This window comes from Chiloscyllium plagiosum, unplaced genomic scaffold (assembly GCF_037043375.1).
Source record: "Chiloscyllium plagiosum isolate Xiang-an unplaced genomic scaffold, Cpla_swu_hap1 HiC_scaffold_42, whole genome shotgun sequence".
Lineage (NCBI taxonomy): Eukaryota > Metazoa > Chordata > Chondrichthyes > Orectolobiformes > Hemiscylliidae > Chiloscyllium > Chiloscyllium plagiosum.
The window spans coordinates 95,776,904-95,804,600 of NW_028270180.1; the positions used below are offsets into that span (position 1 = coordinate 95,776,904).

Here is a 27,697-nt window from a genome sequence, read left to right on the forward strand (position 1 = left end):
GTGCTCCGTCAGTACCTCAGAAAGTGCTCCCTCAGTATTTCAGATAGTTCTGCCTCAGTACCTCAGATATTGCTCCCTCAATACCTCAGAAAGTGCTCCCTCAATATTTCAGATAGTTCTCCCTCAATACCTCAGATAGTTCTCCCTCAATACCTCTGAAAGTGCACCCTCAATATCTCGAAATGTGCTCCCTCAATACCTCAGAAAGTGCTTCCTCAGTACTTCAGAAAGTTCTCCCTCAGTACCTCAGAAAGTGCTCCATCAATACCTCAGGAAGTGCTCCCTTAATACCTCAGATATTTCACCCTCAATACCTCAGATAGTGCTCCCTCAATACCTCTGAAAGTGATCCCTCAATACCTCAAAAAGTGCTCCGTCAGTACCTCAGAAAGTGCTCCCTCAATATTTCAGATAGTTCTGCCTCAGTACCTCAGATAGTGCTCCCTCAATACCTCAGAAAGTGCTCCCTCAATATTTCAGATAGTTCTCCCTCAATACCTCTGAAAGTGCACCCTCAATATCTCGAAATGTGCTCCCTCAATACCTCAGAAAGTGCTCCCTCAGTACCTCACAGTTCTCCCTCAATACCTCAGTCAGTGCTCCCTCAATACCTCAGACAGTGCTCCCTCAATGCCACTGAAAGTGCTCCCTCAGTACCTTAGATAGTTGTCCCTCAGTACCTCAGACAGTGCTCCCTCAATACCTCAGAAAGTGCTTCCTCAGTACCTCCGAAAGTGCTCCACCAATACCTCAAAAAGTGCTCTCTCAGTACCTCAGAAAGTATTCTCTCAGTACCTCAGACAGTGCTCCCTCAATAGAACAGAAAGTGCTTCCTCAGTACTTCAGAAAGTTCTCCCTCAGTACCTCAGAAAGTGCTCCATCAATACCTCAGAAAGTGCTCCCTCAGTACCTCAGAAAGTGCTCCCTCAATACCTCAGGAAGTGCTCCCTCAATACCTCAGATATTTCACCCTCAATACCTCAGATAGTGCTCCCTCAATACCTCTGAAAGTGATCCCTCAATACCTCAAAAAGTGCTCCGTCAGTACCTCAGAAAGTGCTCCCTCAATATTTCAGATAGTTCTGCCTCAGTACCTCAGATAGTGCTCCCTCAATACCTCAGATAGTTTTCTCTCAGTCCCACAGATAGTGCTCCCTCAGTACCTCAGAAAGTGCTCAGTACCTCAGATAGTGCACAATCAGTACCTCAGAAATTGCTCTTCAATACCTCAGAAAGTGCTTCCTCAGTACCTCAGATAGTTTTCCCTCAGTACTTCAGATCGTGCTTGCTCAGTACGTCTGAATGTGCTCCCTCAGTACCTCAGAAAGTGCTCCCTCAATACCTCAGGAAGTGCTCCCTCAGTACCTCAGACAGTGCTCCACCAATACCTCAAAAAGTGCTCTCTCAGTACCTCAGAAAGTATTCTCTCAGTACCTCAGACAGTGCTCCCTCAATAGAACAGAAAGTGCTTCCTCAGTACTTCAGAAAGTTCTCCCTCAGTACCTCAGAAAGTGCTCCATCAATACCTCAGGAAGTGCTCCCTTAATACCTCAGATATTTCACCCTCAATACCTCAGATAGTGCTCCCTCAATACCTCTGAAAGTGCTCCCTCAATACCTCAAAAAGTGCTCCGTCAGTACCTCAGAAAGTGCTCCCTCAATATTTCAGATAGTTCTGCCTCAGTACCTCAGATAGTGCTCCCTCAATACCTCAGAAAGTGCTCCCTCAATATTTCAGATAGTTCTCCCTCAATACCTCTGAAAGTGCACCCTCAATATCTCGAAATGCGCTCCCTCAATACCTCAGAAAGAGCTCCCGCAATACCTCAGATATTTCTCCCTCATACCTCCGAAAGTGCTCCCTCAATATCGCAGAAAGTGCTCCCTCAGTATCTTAGATAGTTCTCCCTCAGTACCTCAGAAAGTGCTCCCTCAGTCCCTCAGAAAGTGCTCCATTAGTACCTCAGACAGTGCTCCCCAATACCTTAGAAAGTGCTCCCTCAATATCTCAGAAGGTGCTCCCTCAGTACCTTAGATAGTTCTCCCTCAGTACTTCAGAAAGTGCTCCCTCAGTACCTCAGATAGTGCACCCTCAATACCTCAGAAAGTGCTCCCTTAGTACCTCAGAAAGTGCTCCCTCAATACCTCAGAAAGTGCTCCCTCAGTACCTCCGAAAGTGCTCCCTCAACACCTCAGAAAGTGCTTCCTCAGTACCTCCGAAAGTGCTCCCTCAATACCTCAGAAAGTGCTCCCTTAGTACCTCAGAAAGTGCTCCCTCAATACCTCAGAAAGTGCTCCCTCAATACCTCAGGAAGTGCTACCTCAGTACCTCAGAAAGTGCTTCCTCAGTACCTCAGATAGTTTTCTCTCAGTCCCACAGATAGTGCTCCCTCAGTACCACAGAAAGTGCTCCCTCAAAATCTAAGAAAGTGCTCCCTGAATATCTCAGATAGATCTCTCTCAATACCTCAGACAGTGCTCCCTCAATACCTCAGAAAGTGCTCCCTCAGTACCTCAGAAAGTGCTCCCTGACTACCTCAGACAGTTCTCCCTCAATACCTCAGTCAGTGCTCCCTCAATACCTCAGACAGTGCTCCCTCAATGCCACTGAAAGTGCTCCCTCAGTACCTTAGATAGTTCTCCCTCAGTACCTCAGAAAGTACTCCCTCAGTACCTCAGATAGTGCACACTCAGTTTCTCAGACAGTGCTCCCTCAATACCTCAGAAAGTGCTTCCTCAGTACCTCCGAAAGTGCTCCCTCAATACCTCAGAAAGTGCTCCCTTAGTACCTCAGAAAGTGCTCCCTCAATACCTCAGAAAGTGCTCCCTCAATACCTCAGGAAATGCTACCTCAGTACCTCAGAAAGTGCTTCATCAGTACCTCAGATAGTTTTCTCTCAGTCCCACAGATAGTGCTCCCTCAGTACGTCAGAAAGTGCTCCCTCAATATCTAAGAAAGTGCTCCCTGAATATCTCAGATAGATCTCTCTCAATACCTCAGACAGTGCTCCCTCAATACCTCAGAAAGTGCTCCCTCAGTACCTCAGAAAGTGCTCCCTGAATACCTCAGACAGTTCTCCCTCAATACCTCAGTCAGTGCTCCCTCAATACCTCAGACAGTGCTCCCTCAATGCCACTGAAAGTGCTCCCTCAATACCTCAGAAAGTCATCCCTCAACATCTCAGATATTTCTGCCTCAATATTTCAGATAGTTCTCCCTCAATACTTCAGAAAGTGCATCCTCAGTACCTCAGATAGTGATTCCTCAGTACGTCAGAATGTGCTCCCTCAGTACCTCTGAAAGTGCACCCTCAATATCTCAGAAAGTGCTCCCTCAGTACCTCAGAAAGTGCTCCCTCAGTACCTTAGATAGTTCTCCCTCAGTACCTCAGATAGTGCACAATCAGTACCTCAGAAATTGCTCTTCAATGACTCAGAAAGTGCTTCCTCAGGACCCCAGATATTTTTCCCTCGGTACTTCAGATCGTGCTTACTCAGTACGTCTGAATGTGCTCCCTCAGTACCTCAGAAAGTGCTCCCTCAATACCTCAGGAAGTGCTCCCTCAGTACCTCAGACAGTGCTCCACCAATACCTCAAAAAGTGCTCTCTCAGTACCTCAGAAAGTATTCTCTCAGTACCTCAGACAGTGCTCCCTCAATAGAACAGAAAGTGCTTCCTCAGTACTTCAGAAAGTTCTCCCTCAGTACCTCAGAAAGTGCTTCATCAATACCTCAGAAAGTGCTCCCTCAGTACCTCAGAAAGTGCTCCCTCAATACCTCAGGAAGTGCTCCCTCAATACCTCAGATATTTCGCCCTCAATACCTCAGATAGTGCTCCCTCAATACCTCTGAAAGTGATCACGCAATACCTCAAAAAGTGCTCCGTCAGTACCTCAGAAAGTCCTCCCTCAATATTTCAGATAGTTCTGCCTCAGTACCTCAGATAGTGCTCCCTCAATACCTCAGAAAGTGCTCCCTCAATATTTCAGATAGTTCTCCCTCAATACCTCAGATAGTTCTCCCTCAATACCTCTGAAAGTGCACCCCCAATATCTCGAAATGCGCTTCCTCAATACCTCAGAAAGTGCTCCCGCAATACCTCAGATATTTCTCCCTCATACCTCCGAAAGTGCTCCCTCAATATCTCAGAAAGTGCTCCCTCAGCACATTAGATAGTTCTCCCTCAGTACCTCAGAAAGTGCTCCCTCAGTACCTCAGAAAGTGCTCCATTAGTACCTCAGACAATGCCCCCCAATACCTCAGAAAGTGCTCCCTCAATATCTCAGAAAGTGCTCCTCAGTACCTTAGATAGTTCTCCCTCAGTACCTCAGATAGTGCACACTCAGTTTCTCAGACAGTGCTCCCTCAATACCTCAGAAAGTGCTTCCTCAGTACCTCAGAAAGTGCTCCCTCAATACCTCAGAAAGTGCTCCCTTAGTACCTCAGAAAGTGCTCCCTCAATACCTCAGAAAGTGCTCCCTCAATACCTCAGGAAGTGCTACCTCAGTACCTCAGAAAGTGCTTCCTCAGTACCTCAGATAGTTTTCTCTCAGTCCCACAGACAGTGCTCCCTCAGTACCTCAGAAAGTGCTCCCTCAATATCTAAGAAAGTGCTCCCTGAATATCTCAGATAGATCTCTCTCAATACCTCAGACAGTGCTCCCTCAATACCTCAGAAAGTGCTCCCTCAGTACCTCAGAAAATGCTCCCTGAATACCTCAGACAGTTCTCCCTCAATACCTCAGTCAGTGATCCCTCAATACCTCAGACAGTGCTCTCTCAATGCCACGGAAAGTGCTCCCTCAATACCTCAGAAAGTCATCCCTCAACATCTCAGATATTTCTGCCTCAATGTCTCAGATAGTTCTCCCTCAATACTTCAGAAAGTGCATCCTCAGTACCTCAGATAGAGATTCCTCAAGACGTCGGAATGTGCTCCCTCAGTACCTCTGAAGGTGCACCCTCAATATCTCAGAAAGTGCTCCCTCAGTACCTCAGAAAGTGCTCCCTCATTACCTTAGATAGTTCTCTCTCAGTACCTCAGAAAGTGCTCCCTCAGTACCTCAGATAGTGCACACTCAGTACCTCAGATAGTTTTCCCTCAGTACCGCAGATAGTGCTTCCTCAGTACCTCAGAAAGTGCTCCCTCAATACCTCAGAAAGCGCTCCCTCAATACCTCAGGAAGTGCTCCCTCAATATTTCAGATAGTTCTCCCTCAATACCTCAGATAGTTCTCCCTCAATACCTCTGAAAGTGCACCCTCAATATCTCGAAATGTGCTCCCTCAATACCTCAGGAAGTGCTCCCGCAATACCTCAGATATTTCTCCCTCATACCTCCGAAAGTGCTCCCTCAATATCTCAGAAAGTGCTCCCTCTGTACCTTAGATAGTTCTCCATCAGTACCTCAGAAAGTGCTCCCTCAGTACCTCAGAAAGTGCTCCATTAGTACCTCAGACAGTGCTCCCCAATACCTCAGAAAGTGCTCCCTCAATATCTCAGAAAGTGCTCCCTCAGTACCTTAGATAGTTCTCCCTCAGTACCTCAGAAAGTGCTCCCTCCGTACCTCAGATAGTTCACACACAGTTTCTCAGACAGTGCTCCCTCAATACCTCACAAAGTGTTTCCTCAGTACCTCTGGAAGTGCTCCCTCAATACCTCAGAAAGTGCTCCCTTAGTACCTCAGAAAGTGCTCCCTCAATAGAACAGAAAGTGCTCCCTTAGTACCTCAGAAAGTGCTCCCTCAATACCTCAGAAAGTGCTCCCTCAATACCTCAGGAAGTGCTACCTCAGTACCTCAGAAAGTGCTTCCTCAGTACCTCAGATAGTTTTCTCTCAGTCCCACAGATAGTGCTCCCTCATTACCACAGAAAGTGCTCCCTCAATATCTAAGAAAGTTCTCCCTGAATATCTCAGATAGATCTCTCTCAATACCTCAGACAGTGCTCCCTCAATACCTCAGAAAGTGCTCCCTCAATACCTCAGAAAGTGCTCCCTGAATACCTCAGACAGTTCTCCCTCAATACCTCAGTCAGTGCTCCCTCAATACCTCAGACAGTGCTCCCTCAATGCCACAGAAAGTGCTCCCTCAATACCTCATAAAGTCATCCCTCAACATCTCAGATATTTCTGCCTCAATATCTCAGATAGTTCTCCCTCAATACTTCAGAAAGTGCATCCTCAGTACCTCAGATAGTGATTCCTCAGTACGTCAGAATGTGCTCCCTCAGTACCTCTGAAAGTGCACCCTCAATATCTCAGAAAGTGCTCCCTCAGTACCTCAGAAAGTGCTCCCTCAGTACCTTAGATAGTTCTCCCTCAGTACCTCAGATAGTGCACAATCAGTACCTCAGAAATTGCTCTTCAATACCTCAGAAAGTGCTTCCTCAGTACCTCAGATAGTTTTCCCTCAGTACCTCAGATCGTGCTTACTCAGTACGTCTGAATGTGCTCCCTCAGTACCTCAGAAAGTGCTCCCTCAATACCTCAGGAAGTGCTCCCTCAGTACCTCAGACAGTGCTCCACCAATACCTCAAAAAGTGCTCTCTCAGTACCTCAGAAAGTATTCTCTCAGTACCTCAGACAGTGCTCCCTCAATAGAACAGAAAGTGCTTCCTCAGTATTTCAGAAAGTTCTCCCTCAGTACCTCAGAAAGTGCTCCATCAATACCTCAGAAGGTGCTCCCTCAGTACCTCAGAAAGTGCTCCCTCAATACCGCAGGAAGTGCTCCCTCAATACCTCAGATATTTCACACTCAATACCTCAGATAGTGCTCCCTCAATACCTCTGAAAGTGATCCCTCAATACCTCAGAAAGTGCTCCCAAATTACCTCAGAAGGTGCTCTCTCAATATCCAAAAAAGTTCTCCCTCAATTCCTCAGAAAGAGCTCCCTCAGTACCTCAGAAACTGCTCCATCAATACCACAGATAGTCCTCCCTCAATACCACAGATAGTGCTCACTCAATACTTCAAATAGTGCTCCCTCAATACTTCAGATACTGCTCCCTCAATACCTCAGAAAGTGCTCCCACAATTTTTCAGATAGTTCTCCCTCACTACCTCAGATAGTGCTCCCTCAGTACCTCAGAAAGTGCTCCATCAATACCTCAGAAGGTGCTCCCTCAGTACCTCAGAAAGTGCTCCCTCAATACCTCAGGAAGTGCTCCCTCAATACCTCAGATATTTCACACTCAATACCTCAGATAGTGCTCCCTCAATACCTCTGAAAGTGATCCCTCAATACCTCAAAAAGTGCTCCGTCAGTACCTCAGAAAGTGCTCCCTCAATATTTCAGATAGTTCTGCCTCAGTACCTCAGATAGTGCTCCCTCAATACCTCAGAAAGTGCTCCCTCAATATTTCAGATAGTTCTCCCTCAATACCTCAGATAGTTCTCCCTCAATACCTCTGAAAGTGCACCCTCAATATCTCGAAATGCGCTCCCTCAATACCTCAGAAAGTGCTCCCGCAATACCTCAGATATTTCTCCCTCATACCTCCGAAAGTGTTCCCTCAATATCTCAGAAAGTGCTCCCTCAGTACCTTAGATATTTCTCCCTCAGTACCTCAGAAAGTGCTCCCTCAGTACCTCAGAAAGTGCTCCCTCAGTACCTTAGATAGTTCTCTCTCAGTACCTCAGAAAGTGCTCCCTCAATACCTCTGAAAGTGCTCCCACAGTACCTCAGAAAGTGCTCCCTCAGTACCTGAGAAAGTCCTCCCTCAATACGTCAGAAAGTGCTCCCTCAGTACCTCAGAAAGTGCTCCCTCAATACCTCAGAAAGGGCTCCCTCAATACCTCAGGAAGTGCTCCCTCAGTACCTCAGACAATGCTCCCTCAATACCTCTGAAAGTGCTCCCACAGTACCTCAGAAAGTGCTCCCTCAGTACCTGAGAAAGTCCTCCCTCAATACGTCAGAAAGTGCTCCCTCAGTACCTCAGAAAGTGCTCCCTCAATATCTTAGATATTTCTCCCTCAGTACCTCAGAAAGTGCTTCCTCAGTACCTCAGATAGTTTTCCCTCAGTACCTCAGATAGTGCTTCCTCAATACGTCAGAACGTGCCTCCTCAGTACCTCAGAGTGATTCCTCAGTACGTCAGAATGTGCTCCCTCAGTACCTCTGAAGGTGCACCCTCAATATCTCAGACAGTGCTCCCTCAGTACCTCAGAAAGTGCTCCCTCAGTACCTTAGATAGTTCTCCTTCAGTACCTCAGATACTGCACAATCAGTACCTCAGAAATTGCTCTTCAATACCTCAGAAAGTGCTTCCTCAGTACCTCAGATAGTTTTCCCTCAGTACCTCAGATCGTGCTTACTCAGCACTTCTGAATGTGCTCCCTCAGTACCTCAGAAAGTGCTCCCTCAATACCTCAGGAGGTGCTCCCTCAGTACCTCAGACAGTGCTCCCCCAATACCTCAGAAAGTGCTCTCTCAGTCCCTCAGAAATTGTTCTCTCAGTACCTCAGACATTGCTCCCTCAATAGCTCAGAAAGTGCTTCCTCAGTACCTCAGAAAGTGCTTCCACAATACTTCAGAAAGTGCTCCCGCAGTACCTCAGAAGGTGCTCCCTCAGTACCTCAGAAAGTGCTCCCTCAATATCTCAGATAGTTCTTCCTCAATATCTCAGATAGTGCTCCCTCAATACCTCAGATAGTTCTCCCTCAGTACCTCAGATATTGCTCGCTCAATACCTCAGAAAGTGCTCCCTCAATACCTCAGATAGTTCTCCCTCAGTACCTCAGATAGTGCTCCGTCAATACCTCTGAAAGTGCTCCCTCAATACCTCAAAAAGTGCTCCCTCAATGCCTGTGAAAGTGCTCCCTCAATACCTCAGAAAGTGCTCCCTCAATACCACAGATAATGCCCCCTCATACCTCAGAAAGTGCTCCCTCAGTGCCTTAGATAGTTCTCCCTCAGTATCTCAGAAAGTGCTCCCTCAGTACCTCAGATAGTGCCCCCTCAGTACCTCAGAAAGTGCTTCCTCAATACCTCAGAAATTGCTCCCTCAATATCTCAGATAGTTCTTCCTCAATATCTCAGATAGTGTTCCCTCAATACCTCAGATAGTTCTCCCTCAGTACCTCAGATAGTGCTCCCTCAATACCTCAGAAAGTGCTCCCTCAATACCTCAGAAAGTGCTCCCTCAATATCTAAGAAAGTGCTTCCTCAATATCTCAGATTGTTCTCCCTCAATACCTCAGACATTGCACCCTCATTTCCTCAGAGAGTGCTCCCTCAGTACCTCAGACAGTGCTCCCTCAATACATCAGAAAGTGCTCCCTCTGTACCTCGGAAAGTGCTCGCTCAGTACCTCAGAAAGTGCTCCCTCAATACCTCAGAAAGTGCTTCCTCAATACCTCAGATAGTTCTCCCTCCGTACCTCAGATATTGCTCCCTCAATACCTCAGAATGTGCTCCCTCAATACCTCAGATAGTTCTTCCTCAATATCTCAGGTAGTGCTCCCTCAATACCTCTGAAAGTGCTCCCTCAATACCTCAAAAAGTGCTCCCTCAATACCTGTGAAAGTGCTCCCTCAATACCTCAGAAAGTGCTCCCTCAATACTTCAGATAGTGCCCCCACAGTACCTCAGAAAGTGCTCCCTCAGTACCTTAGATAGGTCTCCCTCAGTATCTCAGAAAGTGCTCCCTCAGTACCTCAGATAGTTCGCTCAGTACCTCAGATAGTGCTCCCTCAATACCTCAGAAAGATCTTCCTCAATACCTCCGAAAGTTATCCCTCAATACCTCAGAAAGTGCTCCCTCACTACCTCAGAAAGTGCTCCCTTAGTGCCTCAGGCAGTGCTCCCTCAATACCTGAGAAAGTGCTCCCTCAATACCTCAGAAATTGCTCCCTCAATATCGAAGAAAGTGCTTCCTCAATATCTCAGATAGTTCTCCCTCAATACCTCAGACAGTGCTCCCTCAATACCACAGAAAGTGCTCCCTCAGTACTTCAGACAGTGCTCCCTCAATACCTCAGAAAGTGCTCCCTCTGTACCTCAGAAAGTGCTCGCTCAGTACCTCAGAAAGTGCTCCCTCAATACCTCAGAAAGTGCTTCCTCAATACCTCAGAAAGTGCTCCCTCAATATCTCAGATAGTTCTTCCTCAATATCTCAGATAGTGCTCCCTCAATACCTCAGATAGTTCTCCCTCAGTACCTCAGAAAGTGCTCCCTCAATACCTCAGAAAGTGCTCCCACAATACGTCAGATAGTGCCCCCACAGTACCTCAGAAAGTGCTCCCTCAATACCTGTGAAAGTGCTCCCTCAATACCTCAGAAAGTGCTCCCTCAATACTTCAGATAGTGCCCCCACAGTACCTCAGAAAGTGCTCCCTCAGTACCTTAGATAGGTCTCCCTCAGTATCTCAGAAAGTGCTCCCTCAGTACCTCAGATAGTTCGCTCAGTACCTCAGATAGTGCTCCCTCAATACCTCAGAAAGTGCTCCCTCAGTACCTCAGAAAGTGCTCCCTGAATACCTCAAACAGTCTCCCTCAATACCTCAGTCAGTGCTCCCTCAATACCACAGACAGTGCTCCCTCAATGCCACTGAAAGTGCTCCCTCAATACCTCAGAAAGTCATCCCTCAACATCTCAGATATTTCTGCCTCAATATCTCAGATAGTTCTCCCTCAATACTTCAGAAAGTGCATCCTCAGTACCTCAGATAGTGATTCCTCAGTACGTCAGAATGTGCTCCCTCAGTACCTCTGAAAGTGCACCCTCAATATCTCAGAAAGTGCTCCCTCAGTACCTCAGAAAGTGCTCCCTCAGTACCTTAGATAGTTCTCCCTCAGTACCTCAGATAGTGCACAATCAGTACCTCAGAAATTGCTCTTCAATACCTCAGAAAGTGCTTCCTCAGTACCTCAGATAGTTTTCCCTCAGAACCTAAGATCGTGCTTACTCAGTACATCTGAATATGCTCCCTCAGTACATCAGAAAGTGCTCCCTCAATACCTCAGGAAGTGCTCCCTCAGTACCCCAGACAGTGCTCCACCAATACCTCAAAAAGTGCTCTCTCAGTACCTCAGAAAGTATTCTCTCAGTACCTCAGACAGTGCTCCCTCAATAGAACAGAAAGTGCTCCCTTAGTACCTCAGAAAGTGCTCCCTCAATACCTCAGAAAGTGCTCCCTCAATACCTCAGGAAGTGCTACCTCAGTACCTCAGAAAGTGCTTCCTCAGTACCTCAGATAGTTTTCTCTCAGTCCCACAGATAGTGCTCCCTCATTACCACAGAAAGTGCTCCCTCAATATCTAAGAAAGTGCTCCCTGAATATCTCAGATAGATCTCTCTCAATACCTCAGACAGTGCTCCCTCAATACCTCAGAAAGTGCTCCCTCAATACCTCAGAAAGTGCTCCCTGAATACCTCAGACAGTTCTCCCTCAATACCTCAGTCAGTGCTCCCTCAATACCTCAGACAGTGCTCCCTCAATGCCACAGAAAGTGCTCCCTCAATACCTCATAAAGTCATCCCTCAACATCTCAGATATTTCTGCCTCAATATCTCAGATAGTTCTCCCTCAATACTTCAGAAAGTGCATCCTCAGTACCTCAGATAGTGATTCCTCAGTACGTCAGAATGTGCTCCCTCAGTACCTCTGAAAGTGCACCCTCAATATCTCAGAAAGTGCTCCCTCAGTACCTCAGAAAGTGCTCCCTCAGTACCTTAGATAGTTCTCCCTCAGTACCTCAGATAGTGCACAATCAGTACCTCAGAAATTGCTCTTCAATACCTCAGAAAGTGCTTCCTCAGTACCTCAGATAGTTTTCCCTCAGTACCTCAGATCGTGCTTACTCAGTACGTCTGAATGTGCTCCCTCAGTACCTCAGAAAGTGCTCCCTCAATACCTCAGGAAGTGCTCCCTCAGTACCTCAGACAGTGCTCCACCAATACCTCAAAAAGTGCTCTCTCAGTACCTCAGAAAGTATTCTCTCAGTACCTCAGACAGTGCTCCCTCAATAGAACAGAAAGTGCTTCCTCAGTATTTCAGAAAGTTCTCCCTCAGTACCTCAGAAAGTGCTCCATCAATACCTCAGAAGGTGCTCCCTCAGTACCTCAGAAAGTGCTCCCTCAATACCGCAGGAAGTGCTCCCTCAATACCTCAGATATTTCACACTCAATACCTCAGATAGTGCTCCCTCAATACCTCTGAAAGTGATCCCTCAATACCTCAGAAAGTGCTCCCAAATTACCTCAGAAGGTGCTCTCTCAATATCCAAAAAAGTTCTCCCTCAATTCCTCAGAAAGAGCTCCCTCAGTACCTCAGAAACTGCTCCATCAATACCACAGATAGTCCTCCCTCAATACCACAGATAGTGCTCACTCAATACTTCAGATAGTGCTCCCTCAATACTTCAGATACTGCTCCCTCAATACCTCAGAAAGTGCTCCCACAATTTTTCAGATAGTTCTCCCTCACTACCTCAGATAGTGCTCCCTCAGTACCTCAGAAAGTGCTCCATCAATACCTCAGAAGGTGCTCCCTCAGTACCTCAGAAAGTGCTCCCTCAATACCTCAGGAAGTGCTCCCTCAATACCTCAGATATTTCACACTCAATACCTCAGATAGTGCTCCCTCAATACCTCTGAAAGTGATCCCTCAATACCTCAAAAAGTGCTCCGTCAGTACCTCAGAAAGTGCTCCCTCAATATTTCAGATAGTTCTGCCTCAGTACCTCAGATAGTGCTCCCTCAATACCTCAGAAAGTGCTCCCTCAATATTTCAGATAGTTCTCCCTCAATACCTCAGATAGTTCTCCCTCAATACCTCTGAAAGTGCACCCTCAATATCTCGAAATGCGCTCCCTCAATACCTCAGAAAGTGCTCCCGCAATACCTCAGATATTTCTCCCTCATACCTCCGAAAGTGTTCCCTCAATATCTCAGAAAGTGCTCCCTCAGTACCTTAGATATTTCTCCCTCAGTACCTCAGAAAGTGCTCCCTCAGTACCTCAGAAAGTGCTCCCTCAGTACCTTAGATAGTTCTCTCTCAGTACCTCAGAAAGTGCTCCCTCAGTACCTCAGATAGTGCACACTCAGTACCTCAGAAAGTGCTCCCTCAGTATCTCAGATAATGCACACTGAGTAGCTCAGAAAGTGCTCCCTCAATACTTCAGAAAGTGCTTCCTCCGGTCCTCAGATAGTTTTCCCTCAGTACCGCAGATAGTGCTTCCTCAGTACCTCAGAAAGTGCTCCCTCAATACCTCAGAAAGGGCTCCCTCAATACCTCAGGAAGTGCTCCCTCAGTACCTCAGACAGTGCTCCCTCAATACCTCTGAAAGTGCTCCCACAGTACCTCAGAAAGTGCTCCCTCAGTACCTGAGAAAGTCCTCCCTCAATACGTCAGAAAGTGCTCCCTCAGTACCTCAGAAAGTGCTCCCTCAATATCTTAGATATTTCTCCCTCAGTACCTCAGAAAGTGCTTCCTCAGTACCTCAGATAGTTTTCCCTCAGTACCTCAGATAGTGCTTCCTCAATACGTCAGAACGTGCCTCCTCAGTACCTCAGAGTGATTCCTCAGTACGTCAGAATGTGCTCCCTCAGTACCTCTGAAGGTGCACCCTCAATATCTCAGACAGTGCTCCCTCAGTACCTCAGAAAGTGCTCCCTCAGTACCTTAGATAGTTCTCCTTCAGTACCTCAGATACTGCACAATCAGTACCTCAGAAATTGCTCTTCAATACCTCAGAAAGTGCTTCCTCAGTACCTCAGATAGTTTTCCCTCAGTACCTCAGATCGTGCTTACTCAGCACTTCTGAATGTGCTCCCTCAGTACCTCAGAAAGTGCTCCCTCAATACCTCAGGAAGTGCTCCCTCAGTACCTCAGACAGTGCTCCCCCAATACCTCAGAAAGTGCTCTCTCAGTCCCTCAGAAATTGTTCTCTCAGTACCTCAGACATTGCTCCCTCAATAGCTCAGAAAGTGCTTCCTCAGTACCTCAGAAAGTGCTTCCACAATACTTCAGAAAGTGCTCCCGCAGTACCTCAGAAGGTGCTCCCTCAGTACCTCAGAAAGTGCTCCCTCAATATCTCAGATAGTTCTTCCTCAATATCTCAGATAGTGCTCCCTCAATACCTCAGATAGTTCTCCCTCAGTACCTCAGATATTGCTCGCTCAATACCTCAGAAAGTGCTCCCTCAATACCTCAGATAGTTCTCCCTCAGTACCTCAGATAGTGCTCCGTCAATACCTCTGAAAGTGCTCCCTCAATACCTCAAAAAGTGCTCCCTCAATGCCTGTGAAAGTGCTCCCTCAATACCTCAGAAAGTGCTCCCTCAATACCACAGATAATGCCCCCTCATACCTCAGAAAGTGCTCCCTCAGTGCCTTAGATAGTTCTCCCTCAGTATCTCAGAAAGTGCTCCCTCAGTACCTCAGATAGTGCCCCCTCAGTACCTCAGAAAGTGCTTCCTCAATACCTCAGAAATTGCTCCCTCAATATCTCAGATAGTTCTTCCTCAATATCTCAGATAGTGTTCCCTCAATACCTCAGATAGTTCTCCCTCAGTACTTCAGATAGTGCTCCCTCAATACCTCAGAAAGTGCTCCCTCAATACCTCAGAAAGTGCTCCCTCAATATCTAAGAAAGTGCTTCCTCAATATCTCAGATTGTTCTCCCTCAATACCTCAGACATTGCACCCTCATTTCCTCAGAGAGTGCTCCCTCAGTACCTCAGACAGTGCTCCCTCAATACATCAGAAAGTGCTCCCTCTGTACCTCGGAAAGTGCTCGCTCAGTACCTCAGAAAGTGCTCCCTCAATACCTCAGAAAGTGCTTCCTCAATACCTCAGATAGTTCTCCCTCCGTACCTCAGATATTGCTCCCTCAATACCTCAGAATGTGCTCCCTCAATACCTCAGATAGTTCTCCCTCAGTACCTCAGGTAGTGCTCCCTCAATACCTCTGAAAGTGCTCCCTCAATACCTCAAAAAGTGCTCCCTCAATACCTGTGAAAGTGCTCCCTCAATACCTCAGAAAGTGCTCCCTCAATACTTCAGATAGTGCCCCCACAGTACCTCAGAAAGTGCTCCCTCAGTACCTTAGATAGGTCTCCCTCAGTATCTCAGAAAGTGCTCCCTCAGTACCTCAGATAGTTCGCTCAGTACCTCAGATAGTGCTCCCTCAATACCTCAGAAAGATCTTCCTCAATACCTCCGAAAGTTATCCCTCAATACCTCAGAAAGTGCTCCCTCACTACCTCAGAAAGTGCTCCCTTAGTGCCTCAGGCAGTGCTCCCTCAATACCTGAGAAAGTGCTCCCTCAATACCTCAGAAATTGCTCCCTCAATATCGAAGAAAGTGCTTCCTCAATATCTCAGATAGTTCTCCCTCAATACCTCAGACAGTGCTCCCTCAATACCACAGAAAGTGCTCCCTCAGTACTTCAGACAGTGCTCCCTCAATACCTCAGAAAGTGCTCCCTCTGTACCTCAGAACGTGCTCGCTCAGTACCTCAGAAAGTGCTCCCTCAATACCTCAGAAAGTGCTTCCTCAATACCTCAGAAAGTGCTCCCTCAATATCTCAGATAGTTCTTCCTCAATATCTCAGATAGTGCTCCCTCAATACCTCAGATAGTTCTCCCTCAGTACCTCAGAAAGTGCTCCCTCAATACCTCAGAAAGTGCTCCCTCAATACGTCAGATAGTGCCCCCACAGTACCTCAGAAAGTGCTCCCTCAATACCTGTGAAAGTGCTCCCTCAATACCTCAGAAAGTGCTCCCTCAATACTTCAGATAGTGCCCCCACAGTATCTCAGAAAGTGCTCCCTCAGTACCTTAGATAGGTCTCCCTCAGTATCTCAGAATGTGCTCCCTCAGTACCTCAGATAGTTCGCTCAGTACCTCAGATAGTGCTCCCTCAATACCTCAGAAAGATCTTCCTCAATACCTCCGAAAGTTATCCCTCAATACCTCAGAAAGTGCTCCCTCACTACCTCAGAAAGTGCTCCCTTAGTGCCTCAGGCAGTGCTCCCTCAATACCTGAGAAAGTGCTCCCTCAATACCTCAGAAATTGCTCCCTCAATATCGAAGAAAGTGCTTCCTCAATATCTCAGATAGTTCTCCCTCAATACCTCAGACAGTGCTCCCTCAATACCACAGAAAGTGCTCCCTCAGTACTTCAGACAGTGCTCCCTCAATACCTCAGAAAGTGCTCCCTCTGTACCTCAGAAAGTGCTCGCTCAGTACCTCAGAAAGTGCTCCCTCAATACCTCAGAAAGTGCTTCCTCAATACCTCAGAAAGTGCTCCCTCAATATCTCAGATAGTTCTTCCTCAATATCTCAGATAGTGCTCCCTCAATACGTCAGATAGTTCTCCCTCAGTACCTCAGAAAGTGCTCCCTCAATACCTCAGAAAGTGCTCCCTCAATACTTCAGATAGTGCCCCCACAGTACCTCAGAAAGTGCTCCCTCAGTACCTTAGATAGGTCTCCCTCAGTATCTCAGAAAGTGCTCCCTCAGTACCTCAGATAGTTCGCTCAGTACCTCAGATAGTGCTCCCTCAATACCTCAGAAAGATCTTCCTCAATACCTCCGAAAGTTATCCCTCAATACCTCAGAAAGTGCTCCCTCACTACCTCAGAAAGTGCTCCCTTAGTGCCTCAGGCAGTGCTCCCTCAATACCTGAGAAAGTGCTCCCTCAATACCTCAGAAATTGCTCCCTCAATATCGAAGAAAGTGCTTCCTCAATATCTCAGATAGTTCTCCCTCAATACCTCAGACAGTGCTCCCTCAATACCACAGAAAGTGCTCCCACAGTACTTCAGACAGTGCTCCCTCAATACCTCAGAAAGTGCTCCCTCTGTACCTCAGAAAGTGCTCGCTCAGTACCTCAGAAAGTGTTCCCTCAATACCTCAGAAAGTGCTTCCTCAATACCTCAGAAAGTGCTCCCTCAATACCGAAGAAAGCATCACTTTGTTGTGTTTAACCCCCAAAGCCCCTTAGGCAGTAGCTCCACAATACATTCACATCTCAACACTTCAGGGCTCAGGGCTCAGTCCAGCTCCCCCCTCAGATTGTGTTCAAACCCCTTCAGACTGTAAGGACCCACATCCACCCCTGTCCAAGATTGGAGCCCAGGTCCCCAGAAGATGACTTGTCTCTCTGGATTAATTTTAGAATGCCTACAGTGTAGAAGCAAGCCATTCCGTCCATTGGCTCCACACTGACTGTCTGAACAGCATCGCACCCAGACTCACATCCTCTACTCTATCCCTGTAATACTGCATTTCCCATGGCATCTTTGAGCGGTGGGAGGAAACTGGAATACCCGGAGGGAACCCGAACAGATACAGAGAGAATGTGTAAACTCCACACAGATAGTCACCGGGAATCAAACCACTGAGGCACCGTGCTGTCCTCTCTCCTTGGGTGCCATCTCATCTTACCTTTTATTAAGCAATCTCCCATGTGAAACCTTCTCATCTGTTTCCTTGGTCATCCCTTCAAAAGCTCGATCAAGTTGGACACATCATTTCCACAAACAAAGCCAAGCTGACCATCCCTAATCAATTCTTGATTTTCCAAATGCATGTAAATTGTCTCTCAGAATGCCCACCAACAGCTTACCCACCACTGCCATCAGGCTCACAGCTCCATAGTTCAATGGCTGTTCCTTGCAGCCTTACTTCAATAATGGCACATCATTAATCACCCTCGAGTCTTCAGGCACCTCAACCGTTGTCACTGATCAGTCCATCTGACAAGGCCATCTACATCCTTCTGTAACCTCAGGCTATCATCCTCAGTATTTGTCACCCAACGAAACTTCATATCATTCATGAACCCAATGATAACTCTCCACCATTCAAATCTAAATCTTTTCTATCAACCACATCAGCAAGACCCCAACAGTGAGACATGAACAGACAGAGATTTCTAACTGGACCATCACTGTCTGCTTCCTGCCACTCAGCATTCTGCGTGAACTTCCTTGGATCTTGAGTTGTTATGTTCACTATCAGTTTCCAGTATGGGTCCTGATAAAAGCTTTACTGACCTCCAAGCAGACGACAGGAAAGTATTGCCCTTATTTACACACTTGGTTACCTCCTTAAAAAGTGCAATCGCATTGGTCAGACCTGACCCCTCCTTAATACAAACATTCTGAATGTTCTTCATGAACTCCAGTCTCTGCAAATGCTGATTAATTCCATCTCCCAAAATTGCTTCCAACAGACGCCCCACCCACGATATTAGCCTGACTGGCCTGTAGCTGCCTGGTACATCCCATGTTCCTTCTTGAATGACAGTACCACATGGTCAGTCCGACGGCACGTCTCCTGTGGCCAGAGGGGATTTGAAAATGTTTGCAAGTGTACCTGCTATTTCCTCCATCACCTCATTCGGTAAACTGAGATACATTTCCACCGTCTTTGGGGATTTATTGGGTTGTAAGAAGGGCAGACCACTCAGAACCATCTCTCTCTCTATATGCTAATTCATTTAATTGTATCACAGAGCATCTCCACGATTTCATATCAACCCTGTCCCAATGAGCATTGACAAAATGCATCCATTCACTATAGCCTCTGGGTCCATGCACAAATTCTCACTGTGTTCCACAACCTACTCTTTCTCTCATTATCAATTCACCCTTAATGTCACTGTAAAGTACTTTCAGAATTCTGTTTCCCCTCTTAGCACTGGCTCTCTCCCAGGCAAATAGCCTGCAATGAGATTTGGAGGAGTGTAGGATGTCAGTCTGGATGTGGATTAGCATTGGGAAGCTCAGAAATAAGGAACGTACGACTGTGCTGAGTGTGGGACAGTGGGATTCATTTGGGATGAGCACACGAAAGCTGAAGAATAAACCTCAGCCCTGCAGCATGAAAATATCCCTTTGAGCTGACAGGTCAGTCACACGAAACGAAAACTCGATCCCTGGGAAAAGACGATGGTAACCAAATGAAGACGGTGTGTTTGAACACAGTCTCTGGAATCTGGACATGGGAATCATTACTGAGCAGGGTATGTAGGAAGCAGAGGCAGAAATGTACTGAACAATTTCAGATATTCCTCATATACCACAAGACATGAGAGGAGAAATTAGGCCATTCAGCCCATCTGATAGTGTGGCACTCACTTAATATTGACTCTCGTACAATGCAGGTATCCCCAGACTGGTGCGCTGACAGTGTAGCACTCCCTCAGGCATGATCCTCTGACAGTGTGGCACTCCCTCAGTACTGACTGTCTGACAGTGCAGCGCTCCCTCAGCACTGCCCCCAGATTGACTCTCTGACATTGCGGCAATCCCGCATTACTGACCCCCTGATAACGCAGCACTCCTTCAGTAGTATCCTCTGACAGTGTAGCACTCCCTCAGTAATGACCCTCTGACAGTGCAGCGTTTCCACAGGACTGTCCCTCGACAGTACGGCATACCCGCAGTGCTGACTCTCTGGCAGTGCAGCTCTCCCTCAAACTGACCATCTGACAGTCCTATACTCCCTTAAAACTGACCCTCTGACAGTGCAGCAGTGCCTCAGTACTGACCCTCAGACAGTGCAGCACTCCCTCAGTACTGATCCACTGACAGTGCAGCACTCCATCATAACTGACGCTCTGACAGTGCAGCAGTGCCTCAGTACTGACCCTCTGACAGTGCAGCACTTCCTCAGTACTGACACTCTGACAGTGCAGCAATCCGTGAGTACTGACCCTCTGACAGTGCGGCATTCCCTCAGTACTGACCCTCTGACAGCGCAGTGATCCTTCAGTACTGACCCTCTGACAGTCCAGCACTCCCTTAGTACTGACCCTCTGACAGTTCTGCACTCCCTCAGTACTGACCGTCTGACAGTGTAGCAATCCCTCAGTACTGACCCTCTGACTGTGCGACACTCCCTCAGTCCTGAACCTCTGACAGTGCAGTGATCCCTCAGTACTGACCCTCTGACAGTGCAGCATTCCCTCAGTACTGACCCTCTGTCAATTAGACACTCCCTCAGTACTGACCCTCTGGTGGTGCAGTGCTCTCTCAGTGCAGATCCTCTGATAGTGAGGCTCGCCATCTGGACTGAACCTCTGATAGTGTGGTGCTCACTCAGTACTGACCCTCTGACAGGGCAGCACTCCCTCAGTACTGTCCCTCTAACAATGTGGCACTCCCTCAGAACGGACCATCTGAGAGTGTGAGATGGAAATGTGTTGCTGGAAAAGCGCAGCAGGTCAGGCAGCATCTAGGGAACAGGAGAATCGACGTTTCGGGCATTAGCCCTTCTTCAGGAATGAGGAAAGTTGATCCAGCAGGCTAAGATAAAAGATAGGGAGGAGGGACTTGGGGGAGGGGCGTCGGAAATGTGATAGGGGGAAAGAGGTCAAGGTGAGGGTGATAGGTCAGACTGGGGTGGGGGCGGAGAGGTCGGGAAGAAGATTGCAGGTCAGGAAGGCGGTGCTGAATTTGATGGATTTGACTGAGACAGGCTGGGGGGAGGGGAAATGAGGAAACTGGTGAAATCCGAGTTCATCCCTTGTGGTTGGACGGTTCCGAGCCGGAAGATGAGGCGTTCTTCCTCCAACCGTCGTTTCGCTGTGGTCTGACGATGGAGGAGTCCAAAGACCTGCATTTCCTTGGTGGAGTGGGAGGGGGAATTGAAACGTTGAGCTACAGGGTGGTAGGGTTGGTTGGTCCGGGTGTCCCAGAGGTGTTCCCTGAAACGCTCCACAAGTAGGTGGCCCGTCTCCCCAATATAGAGGAGGCCACATCGGGTGCAGGATGCAATAGATGATATGTGTGGAGGTACAGGTGAATCTGTGGCGGATATGGAAGTTTCCTTTGGGGCCTTGGAGGGAGGTGAGGGGGGAGGTGTGGGCGCAGGTCTTGCACCTCCTGCGGTTGCAGGTGAAGGTGCCGGGAGTGGAGGTTGGGTTGGTGGGGGGTGTGGATCTGACGAGGGAGTCACGGAGGGAGTGGTCTTTACGGAATGCTGATAGGGGAGGGGAGGGAAATATATCCTTGGTGGTGGGGTCCGTTTGGAGGTGGCGGAAATGGCGGCGGATGATGCGCTGTACATGGAGGTTAGTGGGGTGGTAGGTGAGGACCAGTGGGGTTCTGTCCTGGTGGCGGTTGGAGGGGCGGGGTTCAAGGGCGGAGGATCGGGAAGTGGAAGAGATGCGGTGGAGGGCATCGTCGACCACGTCGGGGGGAAATTGCGGTCCTTGAAGAAGGAGGCCATCTGGGATGTGCGTTTTTGGAACTGGTCCTCCTGGGAGCAGATGCGGCGGAGTCGAAGGAATTGGGAGAATGTCAACACGGAATCTACTACAAACCAACCGACTCCCACAGCTACCTGGACTACACCTCCTCCCATCCTGCCCCCTGTAAAAACGCCATCCCATTCTCCCAATTCCTTCGACTCCGCCGCATCTGCTCCCAGGAGGACCAGTTCCAAACACGCACATCCCAGATGGCTTCCTTCTTCAAGGACCGCAATTTCCCCCCCCCCCCCCCGACGTCGTCGACGATGCCCTCCACCGCATCGCTTCCACTTCCCGATCCTCCGCCCTTGAACCCCGCCCCTCCAACCGCCACCAGGACAGAACCTCACTGGTCCTCACCTACCACCCCACTAACCTCCATGTACAGCGCATCATCCGCCGCCATTTCCGCCACCTCCAAACGGACCTCACCACCAAGGATATATTTCCCTCCCCTCCCCTATCAGCATTCCGTAAAGACCACTCCCTCCGTGACTCCCTCGTCAGATCCACACCCCCCACCAACCCAACCTCCACTCCCGGCACGTTCCCCTGCAACCGCAGGAGGTGCAAGACTTGCGCCCACACCTCCCCCCTCACCTCCCTCCAAGGCCCCAAAGGAAACTTCCATATCCGCCACAGATTCACCTGTACCTCCACACATATCATCTATTGCATCCTTTGCACCCGATGTGGCCTCCTCTATATTGGGGAAACGGGCCGCCTACTTGTGGAGCGTTTCAGGGAACACCTCTGGGACACCCGGACCAACCAACCCAACCACCCTGTAGCTCAACATTTCAATTCCCCCTCCCACTCCACCAAGGATATGCAGGTCTTTGGACTCCTCCATCGTCAGACCACAGCGAAACGACGGTTGGAGGAAGAACGCCTCATCTTCCGGCTAGGAACCCTCCAACCACAAGGGATGAACTCGGATTTCACAAGTTTCCTCATTTCCCCTCCCCCCAGCCTGTCTCAGTCAAATCCATCAAATTCAGCACCGCCTTCCTAACCTGCAATCTTCTTCCCGACCTCTCCGCCCCCACCCCAGTCTGACCTATCACCCTCACCTTGACCTCTTTCCACCTATCACATTTCCGACGCCCCTCCCCCAAGTCGCTCCTCCCTATCTTTTATCTTAGCCTGCTGGACCAACTTTCCTCATTCCTGAAGAAGGGCTAATGCCCGAAACGTCGATTCTCCTGTTCCCGAGATGCTGCCTGACCTGATGCGCTTTTCCAGCAACACATTTCCATCTCTGATCTCCAGCATCAGCAGACCTCACTTTCTCATCTGAGAGTGTGGCACACCCTCAGTACTGACACTCTGACAGTGCAGCACTCCCTCAGTGTTGACCCTCCGACAGTGCAGCACTCCCTCAGTACTGACCCTTTGACAGTGCAGCACTCCCTCAGTACTGACCCTCCGACAGTGCAGCACTCCCTCAGTACTGACCCTCCGACAGTGCAGCACTCCCTCAGTGTTGACTCTCTGACAGTGTGACACTCCCTCAGCACTGACCCTCTGACAGTGCAGCACTCCCTCAGTACTGACCGTCTGACAGTGCAGCACTCCCTCAGCAATGACCCTCTGACAGTGTGACACTCCCTCAGTACTGACCCTCTGACAGTGCAGCACTCCCTCAGCACTGACCCTCTGACAGTGCAGCACTTCCTCAGTACTCTCCTTCTGACAGTGCAGCACTCCCTCAGTACTGACCCTCTGACAGTGCAGCACTCCCTCAGTACTGACCCTCTGACAGTGCAGCACTCCCTCAGCACTGACCCTCTGACATTGCTGCACTCCCTCTGCACTGACCCTCTTTTTATCTATTTCATAGAGTCTTCTGGAAATTTGGAGACATGGGTTTTGCAGATTCTGAGGAAGCATGAGAGAGACACACAAACCAAACCCTGTCTGAAACTCTCTGTTATAGACTATTCAGAGGCACTCAGTCACAGAAATGCACAGCTTGGAACCAGCCCCTCCTGTCCAACTCGTCCATACCAACCAGATATTCTCATCTCACTTCATTCCAGTTGCTAGCACTTGGCTGTTATCCCTCTAAACCCTTCCTATTCACTTCCTCATCCTGATGCCTTTTAAATGTCACAATTGTACCAGCCCCCATCACTTCCTCTGGCAGCTACCTGCATGCCCTTGAATAAGTGCTCAAACATTCATACTGTCGATACAAACTCTAATAAACACCAACATACGAAAGGCTATCATTGTCATTTTCAACCCACCCTTTGCTTCTTCATTACGCTGATTTCAATACAGGTAATGAAACAGTCTTAGTGACCATCCACCGTGACCCTGTTATAAAACTTATTTTCACATATGGCTTGTACGTGATTCCCACACTCTCTAATAGTTGCCTGGAAGGTGGGGGTGAGCTGTACTCTCCTGCTGCAGTCCTTGGGTGTCTCCCAGTGATGTAAGGGAGGTAGCTCCAGGATTTTGACCTGAACCATGTAAAGAGCTCTCTTACTGGAGTGCCCTTTTAAAGTTGGGAAGTTAGTATAGACCAGGAGGACCCAAGAGCTGCTGTCTTGTCAAAGAGAGAGGCCTGGTGGGTCACACACCTTAGTTGAGGGGCGATGTTGAGAAGCTGGGGCCTTCATGGTAATTTCAGACATGATAGAGATTGAGCCAACAATGTTGGCATCACAAACCTGTTAGCTGTGGTAACTGACCCCCCTTTGTAGCAGAGGGATTCAATCCCTTTAATAGAGCAAGCTTGAGAATTCAACAATAAAATCAATCTGTACGGACGCGCTGGAGACCTGAACCATCAATATAGAGATTGCAGAAGAAATTCAGCATGTTCGGCAACACCTCTGAAGGGGGAGGGAGAAAGAGACAGAGAGAGAGTTCACCTTTCAATCAGTGATTTCTGCGGGAAAGTTCCTTCAGAGCAGACCGTTTTGAGGAAGGGTCACTTGAAATGTGAATTGTTCCTCTCTCTCTTCACCGTTGCTATCTTCTGAATACTGCTGAATATCCCCAGCCATCTGTTTGCTTGAGAATTTGACCTGATCCAAGCGTCACTGAGTAAGTCAGTCTGTGTTCAATGCCCTGAGGCTGCTTCTGCTGCAAGTTGACAAACAGGTTTAAGGCTTTGTAAGGTATTGTATTCGGAGGGCAGGGTACATGGGAGAACAGATACAGAACACAGGCACTTCACAAAGATCCTTCTCAATGTAACTTTGTGATGTTAATTCAGAAGGAATAGCTCAGAGCTAACATTTCAGTTAATCAGCCAAGGGGAGGATATATGTCATGGCAAAGACTTGTTGTAAAGACTGTACCCGAGACGAACTTGAGTGACTATGTTTGTACGTAAAGTTATTTTTGTGAATAAAGTCTCTTTTTGAAATTGATATAAATATTTTTTCGAGGGGAACCAAGCATCTTGAGCTTTTGGAGGCATTGCCCTTTACCCTAATCTTTTGTAAATAAACGCGAGACAGGTTCGATACTCCCCGGATACAAACATCAAACGGTCATCAACGGGGAGGAGATGGTGGGATTGTCACGGGGGCTCAGTGTTGCCTCACCCCACCCGGGTTCGATTCCAGCCTTGGGCGACTGTCTGTGTGGAGTTGGCACATTCTCCCCGTGTCAGCCTCCGGGTGCTCCAGTTCCCTCTCACTGTCCAAAGATGTGCAGGCTGCGTGGGTTAGCGAGAGAAAATGAAGGGATCCAGGGATAGAGTGGGGTAGTGTGGGATGCTCTGCCGAGGGTCAGTGTGAACCTGATAGGCCGAATGACCTGCATCCACATCTTAGGGATTGTATGATCAATCCAGTGACCCAAGTAATGTTCTGGGCCCTGGGCTCGAATCTTAGGGGTGGCAGTGGATCATCACAGTGAGAACAAGTTTGGGGATGAACATGGTCCAAGGGGGCAACAGGTTTGCTTTCTGAGGTATTTAGGGCATGAATGTTCTGTCGAGGTGTTTTGGGGATAAACATACTGAGGGGATGGTTTCTAAGGTAGTGAGGGAGCAGTCACTGTCAGTACAGGTTGCAGATGGTCGAAAGGTACAGATGCACTTCATCGAACACAGAACATAGGACAAATAACATAGAACAGTACAGCACAGAACAGGCCCTTCAAACGAACACTCAAATTTCTGTGACCATATGCATATTCAGTAGTCTCTTAAATATTCTCAATGGCATCACTTTCACAACTGCAGCTGACAACGCATTCCAAGCTCTCACAACTCTCTGCGTAAGGAACCCGCCACTGACATCCCCTCTATATGTTCCGCCAAACAGCTTAAAAATATGACACCTCGTGTTAACAATTTCTGCCCTGGTTAAAAACAAGTATCTGGCTGTCGACTCTATCTATGCCTCTCATTATCTTGTACACCTCAATTAGGTCCCCTCTCTTCCTTCTTTTTCCCAAAGACAAAAGTCCGAAATCAGTCAACCTCTCTTTGTTAGATAAGCCCTAGGTTGGAGGTCGAGGTGAGGTGTTGGACTGGGTTGGAGGCGGCTCTGAGGGTCAGCTTGGGGGCGGTGTTGGACGGCGGTGAGAGTCAGGCTTGGCGCAGTGTGTGGAAGGTGGTGAAATCAGGTTGGGGATGGAGTGTGGATGGCAGTGAGGGTCAGGCTGGGGGCGGTGTGTGGGCGGCAGTGAGGGTCAGACTGGGGCGGTGTGTGGGTGGCAGTGAGGGTCAGGCTGGGCGGTGTGAAAACGGAGGTGAGGGTCAGGCTGAGGGCAGCGTGTGGATGGCGGTGAGGGTCTGGCTGGGGTGATGTGTGAACAGTGGTGAGGGTCAGGCTGGGGGCGGTGTGTGGACAGTGTTGAGGGTCAGGCTGAGGGTGGTGTGTGGACGGTAGTGAAGGTCATGCTGAGGGCCGTGTGTGGACAGCAGTGAGGGTCAGGCTGGGGGCAGTGTGAAGACGGAGGCGAGGGTCAGCATGGGGGCAGTGTTTGGACGGCGGTGAGGGTCAGGCTGGGGGAGATGTGGATCAGGTTGAGGGCGGTGTTGGACGTTGTTGGGAGTCAGGCTGGGTGCGGTGTGGGTCACGTTGGGGGCGATGTTGGATGGTGTTGGGAGTCATGTTGGGGACGGTGAGGGTCAGTTTGGGGGCAGTGTTGGACGGTGTTGCAATACAGGCTGGGGGCGATGTGGGTCCGGTTGGAGGGGGGTTTGGACAGTGTTGGGTTTCAGGCTTGGTTGGTGAGTGGTAATCGGTGAGGGTCAAGTTCGGGGCGGTTTATGTATGGCGGTGAGGGTCAGGCTTGAGGTGTTGTTCGATGGTGAGGGTCAGGCTCCGGGCAGTGTGTGAACGGCAGTTCATGGTCAGGCTGGGGACAGTGTGTGGACGGTGGTGAGTGTCAGGCTGGGGGCGGTGTGTGTACGGATGTGAGTGTCAGGCTGGGGGCGGTGTGTGGACGGTGGTGAGAGCCAGGCTGGGGGCAGTGTTGGATGGGGGTGAGGTCAGTCTGTGGGCGGTGTTGGACGGTGGTGAGGGTCAGGCTGGGGGCGGTGTGTGGACAGCAGTGAGTGTCAGGCTAGGGGCAGTGTGTTGAGGGCGGTGAGGGTAAGGCAGGGGGGCGATGTGTGGACAGTGGTGAGGGTCTGGCTGGGTGCGGTGCATGGATGTTGATGAGGGTCAGGCTGGGGGCGGTCTGTGGACAGTGGTGAGGGTCAGTCTGGGAGTGGTGTGTGGATGGCGGTGAGGGTCAGTCTGGGAGTGGTGTGTGGATGGCGGTGAGGGTCAGGGTGGGGGCGGTGTGTGGATGGTGGTGAGGGTCAGTCTGGAGGTGGTGCGTGGATGGCGGTGAGGGTCAGGCTGGGGGCGGTGTGTGCACGGCGGTGAGGGTCTGGCTGGGAGCGGTGTGTGGACAGCAGTGAGTGTCAGGCTAGGGGCGGTGTGTTGAGGGCGGTGAGGGTATGGCTGGGGCGATGTGTGGACAGTGGTGAGGGTCTGGCTGTGTGCGGTGCATGGATGTTGATGAGGGTCAGGCTGGGGGCGGTCTGTGGACAGTGGTGAGGGTCAGTCTGGGAGTGGTGTGTGGATGGCGGTGAGGGTCAGACTGGGGGCGGTGTGAGGATGGCGGTGAGGGTCAGGCTGGGTGCGGTGCATGGATGTTGTTGAGGGTCAGGCTGGGGGCGGTGTGTGGATGGTGGTGAGGGTCTGGCTGGGAGCAGTGTGTGCATGGCGGTGAGGATTAGGCTGGGGATGGCGTGTGAACAGCGGTGAGGGTCAGGCTGGAGACGACTTTTAGCGGTGGTGAGGGTCAGGTCTGGGGTCGGTGTGCGTCAGGTTGCGGGCGGTGATAGACGATATTGGGAGTCAGGCTGGGGACGGTGAGGGTCAGGCTGGGTGCAGTGTGTGGACAGCAGTGAGGGTCAGGCTGGGGGCGGTGTTGGACGGTGTTGCAAGTCAGGCTGGAGGCGGTGAGGGTCAGGCTCAGGGCAGTGTGTGGACGGGGGTGAGGGTCAGGCTGGGGAGTTGTT

The 27,697-nt window shown here is 49.3% G+C and overlaps 1 long non-coding RNA gene across 1 annotated transcript in view; it reads right to left on the reverse strand.

Moving 5' to 3' along the window:
• The window catches only part of LOC148138012 (uncharacterized), a 213,417-nt gene that overhangs the window by 145,566 nt on the left and 40,154 nt on the right, over window positions 1-27,697 (reverse strand). The window contains exon 2 of the long non-coding RNA XR_015754096.1: window positions 24,093-24,306. This is a non-coding gene — a long non-coding RNA (uncharacterized LOC148138012). The remainder of the gene's footprint in view (window positions 1-24,092; window positions 24,307-27,697) is intronic.